We start from the raw sequence: 16,828 nt of genomic DNA, 5'->3' as shown, positions 1-16,828 counted from the left end.
CAATATTTATAATTGTGTTAGGTTGGACTTTTCAACCTTATTTATTTTTAAAATGAACTTCTTATTCAAGTAGTGAGAAGTAGCGTGGGATTCAGAAATCTCAACAGAAAACAAAATGAGAAAGAGAAGGATATTTAAGCTCATATTTTGCTTTAGGTGTGGATCACCTGTTCCCCAGGAAAGGGAGACTCACAGATACCTGCAACATTGAAGGGAGAGGGAGGAATTCCTTTCTGTTGCTATTTTTATGAAGTTAGGCATCTAAAATGTACTTCTTTAACTGGATTTTCATATTTACCTGAAACTAAGTTACTAAAGTGGTATGCTCAAAAATTTTGTCAAAAATGAAATAAAATAAGAATTTTGGTAGCATGACCATTTCTAGGAGTCAGAGAGGGGAAAACAATACATTGGCAGAGAGGTTCAGTGCTAAATCCTGCTTGCTTTAATCCTTCAGAATTCCCATTGACTGACAGTGGGAGATTCTTCTAAGCAGGGTTTTGTTTGGAGCTCTATGAATAATGGAGCTTATGCTTCTCATGCAAAAATTTTATAATTTTTTTTTTTTCAGTGGGTGAAAAAAAATCATGTACTGGCTGTATTCTTTCAGACCCAGGCATATTGAGAAACAGTTGGAGATTTTTATCTCCAGTTTTAAAGCCTTGCTCTGAAAATGGGAGGTAGAGACCAAATATGATGTTTTGCCTGAGATCTACACACTGGATTTCTGGAGGGCAGATTTTGGCCTGCTCAAGACACTGATTCAGGGAGTCAGATTTTAAAAGCAAAGGGGTCCAGGAAGAATGGATGTCCTTCAAGAGTGAAATCTCGAAGGTGCAGGAGCTGACTTGCCCCTATGTGCTGAAAGATGAGCCAGCAGGGAAGACAACTGGACTGCATGGGCAGGGAGTTTTGAAGGAATTAAGGAAAAAAAAAAAAAGGGTGTATCACCTTTAGAATGAGGGGCAGGAAATTCAGGAAGTATTTAGCATGTTGCTAGGTCATGTAGGAAGAAAATTAGAGAGGCCAAAGCCCAATTAGAACTTAATATGGGCGCTTGTCTGAAAGATAGTAAGGAAAATATTTTTATGAATGCAGTAATGGCAAAAGGAGGGGTGAGAAGAATCTCCATTCTTTATTAGCCATGGTGGGGGGAATATAGTCACCAAAGATCAGGAAAGGTCTGAGGTATTTAAAACCTTCTTTGCCTCAGTTTTCAGCAGAAAGACAGGCTGTCCTCAGGACTGCTGTCCTCCGGGGCTTGTAGATGGGGTCAGGGAGCAGAATTATCCAGGAGGAAGCAGGGAGAGAACTGCTGAGCCTCTTGGATGTTCATTAATCTATGGATTCTTCCCTGAGGGAAGCTGAGGGAGCTGGCACAAGAGCTCCCCAAGCTGCTCTCCATCATTTGCCATCAGTCCTGGCTCCCGTGTGGTGTTTGTGAAGGTCCCCAGGAGGAGGTGAGAGATGAGAATCTGACTCCACGTCCTCAGAAGGCTGATTTATTATTTTATGATATTATATTATATTAAAGAATGCCATAATAAAACTACACTAAAGAAAGAGAAGCATACAGACAGAAGGCTTAACAAGAATGATAATAAAAATCTGACTACTCAGAGTCTGACACAGCTGGGCTGTGATTGATCATTAATAAAAAAACAATTCACATGTTGGATAAACAATCTCCACACCACATTACAGAGCTGCAAAGCATGGAGAAGCTGAGGCTTCTTATCTTCCCAGGAGAAGAAATCTTGGCAAAGAGATTTTTCAGAAAATATCATGGTGACAGTCCTAGATGACTGGAAGCTGCCCAGTGTGACACCCATCCACAGGAGTGGCTGGAAGGAGGATTCAGGAAACTCCAGGATGCATCCAGCTGGTGTCATTATAGATAAAATTATATATATATATATATATATATATATACACACACACATTATATATATATATATATATATATATATATATATACATTGTATATATATATTTAATTTTTTTTTTCCTCTATAGACAGGGCTCATTCAGGTCGTTGCTGTTGAGAGTAAGAATTTTCTTGTTTACTCAGTGGAGGTAGCTCTTTGAGAAGTATTTGCTTCCATTGCAACACCCCCTTGATTCACCCCAGTTAAAATGACCAGGAAGATAGCACCGGAGTTCTCAAGTATTTCCCTTTATTTATTATCTGAGGTATTTTAAAATATTGTCTAAGGTTGTACAAAATAAATACTAAAAATTGTGCTTTCCATTGTGGTCAAACTACTAAACTCAGAATTTGAAGTTTAATGAATCCAGATTGCATGTGTTTATTAACAATGTTCTGAGGCTTTCTGGAGATTTATCTTGTTCATATTTTAATGTGATTATAATATTGGTGACTATTATAATAATTGGTGACTACATAATACATGATTATATCAGCTGCACTGATGATCCTGAAGGAGACTGGGGTGAGTACCTCAGTGGTATTGGTAGCCTCTGAATTGGCAAAAGTGGGGGAAAATGGGCAAAAATCACATCTTGTTTATTTTTTCTCAAGTGCTGTTCTTCTTATCATAATTCTGGAAAGGCTTTGAGAGTTTCAGTGCATGAGTTGGAGACAAGTCTCGTGTGATTAATCATTGTGACCGAAAGAAGAGAAAAAAATGGGTCCAAATATCACTCTCACTCTGAACATCAGTAATGAAAACAGAGAAAGCTTTTTCCAAAATTGTGTTCAATCAGAATTATATCTGGAGTTCCTATAACAAAAGCTCTCTCCCTGTAATCTTGCATGGTTAAGTTTTAAACAAGAACAACTGATGAGGACATTTTCTTCTCTTCCAACAATCTTGCAAGTATAATAATACTGCAAAAGTTTCATACTCAGAAGCATTTCAGCTGATAATATAAACCAGTTTATTAAAGCTATTCTTACTCCAAACAACCCTTATGAACCTTCTAAATGTCTTCATCTAGCACAGTGCATCATCATGGCTCATTACATGCCATGAATGGCACAGTGCAGTGACTGGATATACTTTTTGAATCACACTAATTTTGAGACACTAGCACTCTAGTGCCACTTTGCCCTGGTAAAAGCTATATTTCCATGAGATTTTATTAGCTGCTGCATCAGTCATTTGCTCTGATATATATTCTACATTCTTTTTGCTGTCACATCATTTACCTCACCGAACTTGCTCGAAAACCTGCATCAGCAGAATGATCCAGATGCATCTGGTAAAGTATCCTTAGAAAAAATATGTGCATGTATAGGGCAAACAAAGTTTCACTCATACCTTTGATTTATGAAGCTCATGACTTTAACAAAGCAGCATATGCCCAGTCTTTCAAAGCCAAAACCCCAGCTCTGAGATGCTGGATGTAGCAGACTTGTCCTACCTGATGCACACTGAGGTTGGATGCATCTTTTCCATAATTTCCAGTTAAAATGCCTGGATGATGTCAGCAGTGATTTGAAGTGAGGGCAGAGAGAAAATGTAGGCTATCTAATTGCACTGGCTTGAACTCTTCTCAAGCTCAGAGATTTTAGATCAAGACATGAATGCAGAAGCAGCCTGTCGCCATGATATTTTATGAAAAATCCCTTCTCTGGGATTTTTCTCCTGAGAAGCTGGAAAGCCTCAGAAAAGAAATGTAAACAATAATTATCTGATTGCTTGCAATGTGGTCTGGAGGTTGCTTACCAACAGGGGCATCTTCCATGTGAATTGTTTTTACTTAATGACCAATCCCAGTCCAGCTGTGTCAGACTCTCTGGTCATTCACAAGTTTTTATTATTCATTCCTTTCTGGCATTCTGATGTCTCCTTTCTCATTCTTTAGTATAGTTTTAGTATATAATTTGCTTTTAATATTATTTATATCATAAAATAATAAATCAGCCTTCTGAGAACTTGGAGTCAATTCTCATCTCTCAGCTCGTCCTGGGGACCATCACAACACTGCAACAGCAGCCCTGTCTGTGTAGGAATGCTTTGAAAACTCAACCTCAAATCATGTCATAGAATAGACTCATAACCTGCCACCATATGCTGTGAATTTTCTGCTGAAGATAGTATGAAATTGTAAAACTTTTCTTTTGTCAGTTGATATATGGAGGGTATATTTGGTGTTGTTTCTATTGACCTAAATGTTCTACTAGAGGTTAAATTTCTCTCTCTCTCTCTCTCTGCCTAGGATGCACCTCCTCTGCACCTTTCTGTGATTTTCATCTGGATGCCTCCTTTACAGCTACAGAAAACATGCTAGAATGTATTTTCCTGATTTTGCAGGTATTTTGAGGATGGCAGTGCTGGGAGGGGCTTTGATTTCTGATAGGAGCATATGTGCTCTCCTTGTGCCTGCTTGGGTGATCATTAAATCTGTGTATGTATAAATCAGAATCATGCTTCCTGTGCACCAGTCTCAGATTCATATTAAATATATAGGTTTTCCTCACCTTCAGAGAGACAATTTAAAAAAGAAATTAAAAAAAGAAATTGAAAGTTATCATGTTCTCAGTGTTAAAGTGAAAGACGTTTTGGGGATAGCACAAACAGCAATTTCCCAATACCACAGAGCATTTCATTGAATGGTTTTGTTTTCTTATGTACTTTGAAGAAGGATGTTTCATTCTTACTGCTTCTTAAAACAGTTTGTGATTTCTCAGTAAGAAGTGAGCCAGTCACAAAGTCAATACCCCTGATCAGACTTCATCAGATCTTTGGGTCACTTCTGCCCCAGCTCCCCTGGCTTCCAAGCTTTTATCCTCTGCTCACTTTCACCTCAGGTGAAGAGTCTTCTGGAAAAAAATAATCAACCAAAATAACAAAAAAACAACCTCCAAAACCCAATCAACAATTAGTGAAAAGCCAACGAAAAAACCTGTTGTGTCTGTCTCTTTTCAAAATATTTTAAGTTCTATCATATTGACTTCTAAGACCTTCATTATGTATCACCTCCTGTACAGCTTTCTTTAGATTTTCAAGCATTTGGATGCTTCACAATTGTTTGGCTGTATAACCAAGGTGAAATTTAAGAATCCTGGTTTGCTCAGCTGTCTGGTTTGGTTTGTTTTTATTTTTGCTTGGTGATAGCTGCAAATCTTGGGTTGCAAATCTGAGGATATGGATGTGCTTTCCTGTAAAAAAACAGTCAGATTGGTCAAAAGGGAGAGGATTTCAAGACCACACCAATCTGTCAAGAACCAGTGTGTTTTGCTGGATTTTTGTGTGTGTTGCTGGATTATTTTATAATTACCATCATTACAATAGTAAGATCTTATCGCATATAGATCAGAAATTTTGCTGATATTTAATTATTTTAAGTCACAAACCACATATTCATTATTCCCAGACTTTTTGTCCTGGTTGCATGAAATTCAGGTGCAGTGTTTTTCCTTGACTCTTAAAACTGTAGGCACTGCTCTATATACTCATCTTTCTAAAGCACTTTTTAATATGCTAATAAAAGAGTTAAAAACCAGTTTTATGTGTGACTTTGCATTATAAATTATGGATGTCAGTTTCAAGTATTTCCCTGTAAGTAATGCATCATTAGCAGCTTATCCTTCAAACTGATATCCCAGAAGAGGTGAATTTTCAGGCAAATTTTTGAATATTTTTAATATTTCTCCATGAAATGTCAAAAGAACTGACATATTAGAGGAAATGAAAGTGCCAGCAGGTTTACCATGTGTTTTTCTCTAAGCAGTCATCAGTTTGATATTTACAGGAAAAAAAAAAAATTGACAGTTTGATTTTTATTTTGTTGTTGTAGCATCCCAAGTCCTTGAATGTTGAAAAAGATCAAAATCTTTGATGCATCTAATACCACGATTTAACCTTTGTTTAGAAACAAAAGAATGACATACAGTTCTTATGAATTCAACGTTACCATGTCCTTCCTTTCTAGTTTTTTTCCTGACAATTTGTAAAGATACAATCACTCTCCTTTGTTTCAGCTGAACCTTAAAATGTCCATATTTTGACCTTTTCAGAAGAAGAACTGACTGACTTGTGCTGTCTTTCTTTTTCCTTCCATTAACCATTAGTTTTGGGAAAAAAATGCAGTGTTGCTGAGAGGTTTTGGCTTTACATGATTGCCAGTTTTCACAACTGGACAAAAGGGTAGACCCCTTATTTATAAAAATGATTCAACTTTACTGTGCTCATAAATTAATTAAAAATATGAATTATTCTATTCAACAAGGGAATTTGAATTTGTATGGATATTTTATTAATTATTCAATTTTTTTGTCTCAAACTCTCTAAGATTTGGGCCATCCAGTCAAATGGAGCTTTCTGGAATAACAATGTTACCTGAGTAATATCTGGAGGGTAGTGAGGAGTCAGAAATGGATGCATGACAAAAAAACAAAAATAGCAAAACACTATGTGGCATAAATTTGCATGGTATGGTTATATAAAATTGCGAATAAATAATTTTCTTCATTTTTATTTATTAAATTAATTATTAGGTAAATCTTCATGTAATGTAGAAAAGAAGTGAGAAAAAATTTTTGTATTTTTCTGCTGCAATTTGTTTTCTCCCACTCAGTAATCATGACATTCTTTTACAAGTAGAGCCCCTGGAAGCACATTCTGAAAAACACTGGTTCACATATCACTTCTAAGATCTGTATTGATTTCTTTTAAGAATTATGTGACAGAGTCCAGGAAGGAATTCTGTTTCCAGCTTAGACCTGAAAATTTCACTGAATCCTTGGGTCTGGATGGGTTTGTTTTGGAGAACAAGAATTGTGTCTCCAGTTTTGCTGAGATCTGAGGAGCTGAGCTGTGTTTTCCCAGCTGTTGGTGTGGATCTATTCACTAGGAAAAATAGGTCAGACTGCCCATGAGAAAAGATAAAAAAAAAGTTATTTTTTATTCTTTGGAAGACATCTGGATGCTGCAGAGGGGTCAGTGCAGCCATCTCTCGGTACGTGGAGGTCCAGTGTGAAGGAACTTTGAACAGAACTCAAAATCCCTTTAGAAAAGGATGATGGCTTAGCATCACTTGGATTTAAAATCTTAGAATAAGATGTTCTGTTTTGTTGTTCAAAAAGCTTTTTCTTACAATTATTTTGTTTAAAACTCTTTAATAAAGCTCGGGAGACAGGCATTAGTTTGCTTACAGTCTCTTCTTTTTTGAGAGAAAATAGATTATAAATTTTCTAGTTTATTTGATCTCAAAAATCAAAGGTAAAAGCAGACTGCGAGTCTATATTTTGAGTACTCGCTTTTACTCAGATTAATAAGTCTTTCAGTTCATTTTTTGAGATATCTGAACGTCCTTTATCTTGCAAAATTTTCTCAAGCCGGTAGAGAACGTCCCATTCTGTTTTAGATAAATGATTTCTTGTTGTAGCTCCCACAGTCCAGCTGCTCAGCAGAAACTGGGACCAGGCTGTTGGTGCCATAAATCCCATCCTTGGCCATGTCCCAGAGCCTGTGCTGCTTGCCCTGACAGAGCTTTTGGCACACTGAGGCTGCTGACCAAAGGTGAAACTTCCCAGGTATGAACTCAAGTGTGGGACAAACTGAACAAGGTGAGAAAATAAAACCAAAAAAATTGAAAATGAACTGTTCAGTGAGTAGAAAAATATTGAGAAGGGCTTAAACATCAGACTGAATATTACTGCGGTAGCTCTGGAGTGCAAGACCTTCATGTGTGACTTGAAATAAATCTTGAGGTTGTAAACTGGCAAGGGAGGGAAAAATGGAAGCAATCCATAGCATAGAAGTGGAAATATACTCCAGATTAAACAGCCTTGCAACACTAGAATGCACCAAATGATGGAAATAATTAAAGGGGAGCTATTGAGATATAAAAATGGAGATGAATGCTCTTGGTGAGAGCAGTGTAGCATTCATTCTCCTCCTGAAAGATCCTTTGTCTTTGGAGATAAGAGCCCAGTGCCAAATCCCCAGCGAGGGCTGCCTAGCAACTAACCCACCAAGTGAGGGCAATGCAGCTCTTAATCTCTTTAGGAAGCAAGTGTAGCTATTAATTTAATTACTAGAGGCAGCACACCATGAATCAGCATGGTAAACCGGCAAAAAAATTTAATGAAGATTATTTTTGAGGTCTAAACTTGAGTGGTTGCATCAGGGATTGCCTCGCTGCTATGGTGGGATGGTTGAGACCTTATTAAAGTAAATTTTATTAAAAGTAAAGCTCAGGATGTTGTGCTGTGGAGTGGGATCTACTAACAATAAGCAAGAATTTGTTTTTATTTTTGGCTGGGAGAGATGCTTAAGAGATGGGAGGTCCCGACAGACCCTTCATGGATTTCTCACCACTTTGATCTCTTCTGATTTGTGTTCTGGCTATTAAACACGATGATGATGAGGATGGCTCCTCCTGAGAATAGGGGTAGAGGATCACTCTGGCTTTGAGAGCATCTGTAAGAAGTTCTCTGTGGCATGTGGAGCAGTACATGTACTTGTCAGTAGTACAGTACTTGTCAAAACAAGCCTCCACTTCAGAGAAAAGCAGGAAATGTTTTCAGGAAGTCCACTTATTTGGGATTTTGTAGTCAGAATGAAGACTCTCAAATCCAAGGAGGAACACAGTGATGTATGTCAAATACATACTAAATATTCAAACTTCTCTAAATAGTATCAGCTATTTGTAGTTGTCATCACTAAAAACTGTACTATTGGCAGTTATGTAATGCAACAGGAAGTAATCTATATCATTGGAGCTCTCTCTTAGAAATGCAAAGATTTTTTCAAAATATCCTGAAGATATCTTTCCCTCAAAAATCCCCAAACCTGAGAGACCTGCTGTTTGGTGCCAGCATGTGTATGCTCAAACAAAAGTATTTGGTCTTCATAAATAGTTCTGTAAGTTTCCCACCAACCCTGGAGGAGATGGGAAAGTGGCATTTCCAATGGTTACTGAGAGATCTCTCGGTGAGTGACAGAAATTTTACGTCATAGCTGATGCATGTTGTGCTCTATGCAGGTGTATAATTCATTTGTTATGTGGAAATATCCTTTAATGTAGTGCTTAAAAAAAAGTTCACTCAGTTCCATTTTATGGCAGAAACAAATGAAAGTTCTGTTATTAAAGCTCTAATGTAAGATGCTTTGCTAACAGAAAATTGTAATATTTTCCCAGTTTCAAGCTGTAACCAAAATCTGTTTTTCACTTTTTGCTAATCAGAACAGTAAATATGATTCACCAGATGATTTTAAAGTGAACATGAAACTATAGGTTATTCTTGTAAAGGTACTTGGGATTTGGATTTGACTACAGCCAGTGATGAATGTCAGTAGTGCTATGGGATTAAAGGAAAAAGGATCAAGCAGTAAGTGTTATGAATATCATATGTATATACATGTAAACTTAGTATGTGAAAAGCTGTGCATATCTTCTATTTTTTCTATAAATAATTTTCTGATCTTAATAAAGCAATGCACAATATTTTGTTGTTGCTAATGGCATAGTTTATAGCAGCAGGCAGGTGCAGCAAGATTAGTTCTTTGTGTGATTGACTCTATGGCAGCAATATGTGAGGGCCATGAAAATAGCGATGGTTTCCTCTGAGACCTAAATTAAATGTACATGAAGGGAGTTTTAATTTAGATTTTATCCTGCTGCCTATTAGTGACCTTTTTTCTTGCTTTTCCTCTCCACATACACATAGACTGAATCAGTCAGGAATTGAAGCTTCTGAAGACACAACAAAAGCTGCTAAGAAAATGCTGAAATAGAGTGCTTAGAGCAGAGCTTTTGAGTCATCTGTCCCCCATTTTCCTGTGAATTTGGTGTGAATTATTACAATGAATATGCTGTGAATTCCTACCAGTGAGTGAGAAGCAATGAGCTCTACAGAAGAGGTGAATTTCAATGGCATTTTGAGTGAAGAGAGGATTGCATTTCACTGCTAAGTCTGTGCTTTTAGCCAGTGAACTTTCAGTAAAAGTTGATTGCAAGAAATACTGTTATACACTTTAATACTTTATTGCTGAAAATTAATTTATTTTTAGTTATTCTAAGAGCTTTATTTATATGTTAAGTCACTGAATGAAGTGCTTCTGTAGGAAAAATACAACATTAAAAAAGATAAAAACCCTTCTTAATTATACCCCAAAGTGCTTGGGATGGAGTTCCTGCTTTAGTGAAGCCCGTGGTGAAGTCTCATTTCGAGAATCAGCATTTAATATAATGTACTTTTACCTGTTTAGGAAAAAAAAAGGTCCATGTTTGGTTTTGTTTTCTTTTCTTCCCTCACTGAACTTGTATAGGTGCCAGTACTCTGCCATGTGGATTAAACTGGGGTAAACATTGGGGAATTAAAGCAAAGTTTTGGTTTCGTTATGCACAGTTTAAGTGTGGTAGTGATAAATGCATATATAGTCCTTCTTTCATAATTTATACAGTGCAAAAATTTTTAATATTGTCATAAGGCATGAATTAGGTTTTCCCACTAACACTGATGCTGCTTTAGTGTTCAAGGGTGCTAGAATGCATATTCCAGTCTTGTGCCAGAATGCTGGCCCAATTTATTTTTGTTCAAACCTTATTCATGGTTAACATGAGGGCTTAAAAATACTGAAAAAATCTGATGACTTGTGACACCAAAAGACAAACCTTCCCATCTTATATTTTTTCTTTCCTTTTGACTTTCTTATTAATATCTCATGACCAAATTAGATGTTCTTTTCTTTCTGCTTTTCCTCTTCTTTCTCCTTTTCTTTCTCTTTTTCCGTTTCTTTCCTTCTTTTCCATTTCTTTCTTTCCTTTCTTCTTTCTTTCTTTCTTTCTTTCTTTCTTTCTTTCTTTCTTTCTTTCCCTTCTTTCCCTTCTTTCCCTTCTTTCCCTTCTTTCCCTTCTTTCCCCTTTTTCTCTCTCCCTCTTTCTTTCCCTCTCTCTTTCTTTCAGTTTTCTTTTTCTTTCTTTTTTCATTTAGTAAGCTGGCTCCAGAAAAGCTGCTTCATTGCAGTTACCACAGATGCTTTTTCACCTTAGGTGTTGATGCTCTTCTCTCCTGTCATTTTCAGAGCACACCCACATCGTTGCCTGTTATTCTGCACTGCAGCTTGAATTTACCTTCTCACCACCTTTGTAAACATGACACTGCCTTTAAGTTCATAGAGAGATTGAGGATGTGAGCTCCAGATCAGACCTAAACCAGTTATGCTCATGGCAGGCAGAACTGCTGCAGCTGAGACATTTTTGTTCCTGTTTCCACCACAATTCCCTGCTCCTGGCTGCGTGAGCATTTGCTCTAGGGGGGTGAAGCGTGTCATAAAAGACGCATGAAATAAGCAGTTTGGATTTTAGGTTTAGAAACACAAACCTCTGACATTTTTTCAATTAAAGAGAGGCAAGGAGAGAAGTTTTCAACTTTCAGCCACTTTTATAGAATTCTGGAATTTGTAACTATTTCTTTTGTGGTGGTGAACAGCTCAGGGTTGGGAAGGAAGGGGATGAGGGAAATGGAAAAAGAGTGACAGCAAGTGGATATAGAGCAATTATTTCATGATCTTCTTGTAGTAAGACTTCTGGGAAATGGTAAAAATCTGTGTTACTGGATAACAATCCTCACTGCGCAGTAACTCACTGCACACCCACATGAGCTGCTTTTTCAAGTGAGTAGCTCTATTGAAAGAATTACCCAGAGGAGTAAAGCCTGCTCACCCAGATGTGCTTGCAAAGAGATGTTATCCTGCTCTTGGTTTTTATTCAGTAAAAAAGAAGATATTTGTGTTTCACTAAAAACCAAACAAAATAGAAGAAGAAATAAATGTATGAGTGCAAGCACATATATTACCTTTAAATATGAGACTCAAATGAATCCTTGTCCATCAAGGCCTGGAACTATTCTTAACATCATAAAAGTACATTCTACTAAAATCAGCCAAAAATTACTGGGTCTGATCTCAAACTAAGCCTAACCCTTAAAATGCTAGTGTTAAAATCAATCTACATGTTCTTTTTTGGTAATGACTGGCAGAAAAGGCAGATGCTCCTATCAAATTTTGACCTCAAGATTTCCCTCATAGTTTCAGACCAACTGTGAGAAGACAATATTTCAAAATGATAGTAAAGGTGCAGTAGAGCATTTATATATTGATATAAATTTATGCTATCAACTCCACAGTAAAAAGGTTTAACTTCCTGTTTTAAAGAATAATCATCAAATTATCTCTTATATCCTTGAAAGTAGTTATTTTATTATTGCAAGGAACATCTTCAATGTTTTAAAATATGCTGAGGTGGAATAGTCAAGCTTTATAAAAGCGAGAAATTAAATGTGAAATTGGCCTAACTGTACTGTCCGAAGGATCAGGTGTGAGGATATTTATAGCTGCTCAAGGTGCTATAAAATCTTTGTGGTCACTTCAGTTGGAATATGTAACCCAAAGAATTGCAAGAATTTGTTGGCTGGCTTTCCTCCTGTAGTTAAGTCCGTGTGTTTATGAAGTTATGTTAAATAAATAAGGCTGATAGGAAGGAGCAAGGCGATTAACGAAAAGAGAAAATCACGATTTTTCTTGTATTTTTCATTGACATTCAGTTAACAGTAAACGGGACATGGAGCACATTTCTCATGGCTGGCAGGATCACTCAAGGCTGCAGAATCTTGAGTCCTCTGGGCTCAGCTTGGATCTTTCACTCTTGGAAATGGAGTAAAAAGCTGTTAGGAGACAATGCACTACTAAAGTCCTTGGGCTTGCAGAAAGCTGTATTTATTTACCTAAAAAAATTGTCTGAAAATTTCTGCTTTCATAAACAATTTTTATTTGATTTTTGGATAACCTTTCAGAACGTGAGCAGCCCCATTCATCCCCACTTAAGTTTTTCTCATGGAGTGAAATTTAGACTTGCCCTCAACTTTTTGTCTGTTCTGTCAGCAAATTGGGAGCACAGAGGTGGGGAAGGATAGGGAGGTTGTGTAATTTTGTGCAGCACTGATGCTGAACAACAGACAGCTTCTTGTCACCCTTATTGCCTCTTCCTTCCAGCTAATTGTTTATATAAGTTCTCTTGAAACTTCAGAAGTGAAGTTGATGTAATTGATCAAAGCTTAACTAAATAGGAATTAGGTATTTTTCTTTTATCTGTACTGTAAAAATGTCTTTTTACCTACTGTGAGGGATGTTGCCAGCTCTAAGAGATTGATTTAATGCTCGTATGAAAGAAAGGGATTTGGGGCCTGATCAATTAAACACATGAGCTAAGGCTTCAGTAAGGAATGTGAATCATTTTGGCAGGTTGTAAATAGTAAAACTGATATGAGCTCAGAGACAGCAGTTTTTGTTAACTGGAGAAAAAGAGTCAATGTAGAAACAGTTCAGAAATTGAGTTGGAAGAAGAAAATGTTGTCAAGTTTAGTTTCCTGTGGTTTATTGGATGCATCTATCATTGCTATGAGAAAAGGAACTGGAATTTTCAGGAGGGAATAGCTGCTGTGAAACAAAATGGCACTGTAGCTATTGTAAACACCCTGGAAAGGAGTGTCCAAAGGTAGATGAAGTCCTATGGAATAAAATAGCTCAGTAAATTTTCTGATTAAACCAGCAGTATTTGGAATAAAACATGTAGAATAAAAAGGATTCACACAACTCCAAGTCAATAGCAGTGGCATGGTCTTTGTGGAAGTCCAAGACTATTTTTTCCACAGCATGAAGGATCAAGAAAGAACTGATTTTGATAAATTGCTCAAAACTCCCTTAATTTTATGAACAAGGGGAGATAATCAGAATTTTGCTCATTGAACAAGATAAAACTTTTAAAGCTGTTTGATGGGTGGTGCATTGCCAGATTAGGGGTGTTCATTGCTCAGGGCAGGATCTCTCCTGACCCAATTTCCCTCAATATTTTATTAATAGAGTCCAGTGTTAGCATTTAAAGCACTTTTACCCTGCTGATTTCTGGTGTCAAGCCTTGTAGGGCTCCAGTTATCTCTGAGAGAACAAGAAATTTTGTGTATTATTTTATATTTTGTATGTTAAACCAAAAAATCTGATTTAATATGTTCTTGCTTGTTTGCTGTTTTTTTTTTTTTCTTATAGTTTTCCCCCTATTGAATTACATCCTCTGAAAAATGCTATGCTTAGAGGGTAATAACCCAGCAATAATTCCTCAGAATATAGAGTTTAGAGTAAATTACAAACTGAGCCTACATCACCAGTGTTATTGACGGAACTGAAAACATTCAGTTTCATGAAAACATCATATTTACATATCTAAACAAAACCACTTTGATTAAGCTGCTGTTTCCCCTCAGTGCTGAGGAGGTGGTCCCATTAAATGTTCTGCCCATTTTGAGCATGCAGGGACACTTCCAAATGCAAATCTAAACTTTCTGCAGGTAAACACAGTATACACCGCTGTAGGTTGTCCACTGAGATAAAGGAGTCACTGATTTTTTCAATTTCTTAAGTAGCTATTAGTCAAATATTTGTCACAAACATGCAAGAAAAGTTCTCTGGGAATTTTATGAAGTTAGGTTTCCTCCACAAAATCCAAGGACGCTCTGCATATTTTTTTTTCCCCCTGAAGAACTCTGTCCTAAACATTTCTGGCTGCCTCTGATAATTGTTGGACTTTTATCCTCGCGTCACTTGTAATTATTCTGATGTTTTCTGTTATTTTGATAATGTTGATATAAAACCTCCGAGCTAGTTGTTATTCTGGATAAGATTTACCACTCTGCTCTTGTTTGAATCCAACTTTAGGCCACACTATGGAGAGTAATCAACTCATTCTATTCCAGGGAAAAAGAAATGTATTTTGAATTCTAAAATTCTTTTGATGTATTTTTTACTTTTTCTATCAATATTTGTCTCATCCATTCTGCAACAAAATCTTCATCATGTGGCAGGTCAATTTCTGGCTAAGAAAAATCCAGAGTGCTTTCTATAAGATATTTGTTTGATGGAGTTTTCATAAAGAAATATTAGCAGTGTTTTGATTGAACTAGCTGGAAAGATTTTTTGGAGGGGGGAGATGCTTGCTATTCTTTATATTAGGACAAAGAATCACTTATGATATTTCTTATTTCTTGTGAAAATGCATATTTTCTCTCAGAGCCTACTAGAATAGCCACCACTTTCCCCTGCTAGTCTCTGCCTGTGATATTCACCTTCCTGAGCGTGAAAGGAATAATGGAATTCTGTATTCCAGCTGCGAGGGTGGGCATCAGTAACCGAGTGAGAGAGCAGCTGATGGGGCTCAGTTTTTCATTCAGAGGAGGAGCAGCTCTTGAAAGGATGGAGAATTAGGCCTGGCTGCAGCTCAACAGTTTTGGGAAGAGCAGATTCAGCCAAGAGGAAGTGAAGGATGAGTGGTCTTGATGATTTAATGAGGCAGATGGTTTATTATTTTGAGATAAACCATACTACAGACTGCCATGTTTTAACTCCATGCTTAAAACTGGTGATTTTTTAGGGACGGGACTGTAGTTCTTGTTGGCCTGTTTCTGTAGCAGCATTTATATCAAATGACTGACAACCCCTTAAAATACACATTAGGTATTCAATTGATAACCTAACATTTGGTTATCAATTATTTGAGATAAAATCAGCACAGTCCATCAAAAATTTTTGAAGTGATTAATGAAAACTAACCTGCTTTGGCCACCACTTAATGCAGTGGTACTGCTCTCTATGGTATTGCCATTAGAGGTGGATGGGCCTCCACAGAAAAACTAAAACTGCAGATTTTGTGTTCTGGACTTCAATAGATGGTCCCACTTCAAAATATTTTAACCTTCTCTTGGATGAAACTAAACTAAATTCAACATCAAAGTAATTGTGCAGAAATATGTTAGTCTTTGAGGGGAGATTCTTGCTGCTCTCTATTTATTATTTCTTGTGGTCTTCTAGATACCCAAATTATTTTTGAGGTGTTTTTTACTTGTGACATGGAAGAAAAAGAATCCTAGGAGCTGCTATCTAATTTATTCTAACCTCTGCAATGCAAACATTGCATAGTTTTATTTCAGATCCCATAAAGAGGTTATAAATAAAAATTATTGTCAGAAGAGATTTGGATCTATTGATTTTCATCATTCGACTGGCCAGAAGGAAGACATACAGTATCCATGTTAATTTTGGGGAGCACTAATGAATTTCAGGCTACTTTTGAGTTTGGATTGAATAATACATTTCCCATCTCTGTTTGCTGAAGAATTTTTCTTTAGATTCTGTAAACTAGGGCAATAAACTGTGCTTTCAGAGGTAATAATACAGTGCAGAGAGCTTCTTTCATCAAAGCTTAATGACCTGATTTGTTAATGGTTTTGGCTACTTAGATGAACGAAATTATGCAAAAATTTAATTTTGTAAGCTGCTGTGTTTTGCTTTCTCTTTAGATACAAGGAATTTTCTCTGTCATAAGAGGCTAATCCTCTCAAAGAGAAATCCATGCCCTGGAGAGGGGCTGGGCCTTTCTCCTCAGCAAATACATCTGAACTGCAGCAGGGACAAACCTGAAAAACTGATGCCATGAGAGATAGAGGATTTTAGACTTTCAGGTTGGAAAAATTAAATTAATTTAATTAGATTAATTAGGTATCTTTGAAATGACCTTAATATATCATAGAATCCAAGGAAGGAAAGGAAAAGGAAACATGTGGTCTGAACCAGTGCTGAGTACAGAGGAACAGTCATTGCCATCTACAGCTAATGATACTCTCCACACTGAGTTTTCTCTATTTTATAGAGTAAATATATATATTTATTTTCATATATACAAATAAACATATATATTTACTCTATAAAACATATAAATACATGTCTATATTTGTATAAATATATTTTTATATGAATAAATATAAATATATATTTTTTATTTATTTTATTTACTGTGCTGCTCTTTC

Source organism: Zonotrichia leucophrys, chromosome 4 (genome assembly GCF_028769735.1).
Source record: "Zonotrichia leucophrys gambelii isolate GWCS_2022_RI chromosome 4, RI_Zleu_2.0, whole genome shotgun sequence".
Taxonomy (NCBI): Eukaryota; Metazoa; Chordata; class Aves; order Passeriformes; family Passerellidae; genus Zonotrichia; species Zonotrichia leucophrys.
Note: the sequence above shows the minus strand (reverse complement) of the source record.